The sequence below is a fragment of the Rhinoderma darwinii genome, chromosome 3 (genome assembly GCF_050947455.1).
Source record: "Rhinoderma darwinii isolate aRhiDar2 chromosome 3, aRhiDar2.hap1, whole genome shotgun sequence".
In the NCBI taxonomy this organism is placed as follows: Eukaryota; Metazoa; Chordata; class Amphibia; order Anura; family Rhinodermatidae; genus Rhinoderma; species Rhinoderma darwinii.
The window spans coordinates 387,158,114-387,160,165 of NC_134689.1; the positions used below are offsets into that span (position 1 = coordinate 387,158,114).

General features: G+C 38.5%; 1 long non-coding RNA gene across 1 annotated transcript; it reads right to left on the reverse strand.

Annotated features, from left to right (window-relative positions):
* Positions 1 to 1,184: 1,184 nt before the first annotated feature.
* Positions 1,185 to 1,679, reverse strand: LOC142748335 (uncharacterized). Its single transcript, XR_012882233.1, has 3 exons — positions 1,609 to 1,679; positions 1,419 to 1,478; positions 1,185 to 1,260 (listed from the first exon to the last, which is right to left on the reverse strand). It is a non-coding gene; the product is annotated as an uncharacterized LOC142748335 (long non-coding RNA).
* Positions 1,680 to 2,052: the final 373 nt, after the last annotated feature.

The following is a 2,052-nucleotide window of genomic DNA, read 5'->3' on the forward strand; positions in this document are numbered from 1 at the left end:
ACTCTTATAATGACTGATATATCCAATGGTAACAGGCTGTGGCATTAGTGGGCATTGCCATAACACTGAACATGTATTTCCTTACATCATATTCAGTCCACTACCATAGTACTCTGATGTTTCCTCCTAATGTACAACTCTGCAATGTATTATTGTTCATTTTACTAAACCAGATTACTGGCCCCTCATCACAGTAAAGCTATGGGGTATAGTGTGTTGGAGGACAACAATAGTGTATGTTGTCAGTCAATGGAGAATATGAGTGTGAACTGCATCATGAGATTTTTTCTTCATTGATAGTGGAATAAAGCAAAGTAGAGCAAAGGGCCAAATCCTTGTATGTTATTCTAATGGGTCATATATAAAGACTGGTGAGTGGTGTGCCAGTCTGGAAAGGGGTGCAGTATGTCTTTGTACATAGCGGTGGATCTACCACCATATTGGCCCTCTTTGTATGAGATAGTAATATTACTACTGCCTCGAGACAATTACTGTCTATAGAAATACATTGGGTCATAGTTACATGTAATTTTCAGGAGATTAATTGTCTCAATGTTTATAAAGAAATTCCTCAGACAGAACTTACCAAGCTTTGTCCTAAATACAACCCGGATTTTCTTTGGTTGAATTGTTGTGGTAAAACCGATTTCTCCTGTATGATAAAAATTCACATTCACTTTTATTATTGAAGATTTCCTTTTTACCAAATAGACTACAGGGATGTAACTGAGTATTCAGACTCTCTTAGGAATGATTATTTTCAGATAAGAGCGTCATATATATTTCCTGTAATATTTCCATGATTTCCAGTCCCCTCTACATCTCCGCTTCTTCTACACTGGGACATTTGGAGATGTTATATTTTTATTAATTGTAGATTCCACATGAAGAACAAGATATGAGGCTGAGAACAACAAGAAGATCAAGATGAACTTACCATGGAGGATTCCACGTGGAACAATGATGGATTTTAGTTGTTTTTTGGTGGAAATTCCATTGGAGTGTCCTATGTGAGAAAGTACATGAATTACCCTCCATAACTATATATTCATAGCTTGTCCAGTCTATTCTGTTACATAGAAGTAATTAAACTGCATTATTAATCATCTACTTTATGTATAGATTTTTCGTACTACATATCAGCCTCGTACTAGAGCAGACAATATATGTATCTAGAGAACTCACCGATCCCCTGTAGATCAGAAGCAGTCGGGGATGTAAACCCCTGTGTTGTGCTTGTTATTACTGCACTCGTTGGACCTGGAAGAAAATACAGAGAAATTGTTGATCTAATCCCAATAATCCTAATCCATTAACTCTGTACTACATGACTATATGTGGTGAAGCATGTATAAGCGGAGCCGTTATGTCCTCTATGGATAGATATGAGTCTGTTCTATAATGTGTTATTATATTACCTGCAGGGGATGAGGTCGTGGTGGTCGGCAACGGTTGTTCAGTTGCAGCAGACGTCTTTACTATAATAAACAAGAACATATTATAATTATTCACAAAGCAATAACAATAAGTGACCCCAATATATGGAGAATCTTATTCCAGTGTCAGCCTCGTACTAGAACAGACAATATATGTATCTAGGGAACTCACCGATCCCCTGTAGATCAGAAGCAGTCGGGGATGTAAACCCCTGTGTTGTGCTTGTTATTACTGCACTTGTTGGACCTGGAAGAAAATACAGAGAAATTGTTGATCTAATCCCAATAATCCTAATCCATTCTGATGTCCTGCACAGAGCAGAGAGTCATTCACATACAACATTGTTCTGGAGACAATATAATGGAGGAGCCCACCTTCTCCACATGTAGAAGACGTCTTATTGTTCCCTACTCTCCCTATATATCAGCATTGGGGGATCATTAGGGAACATGTTCTAGTGTAATACATGACTCTATATGGTGAAGTAATGGGGTTCTAGTCTACTGAAATGTCTCCAGGATCCTCCTCCTGACTGGACGTCCTTCTATACATTGCTGACCACAAGTGTCTTCAGGTGCCTCCTCCTGGATGTTGAGTGTGGACACAGAAGACAAT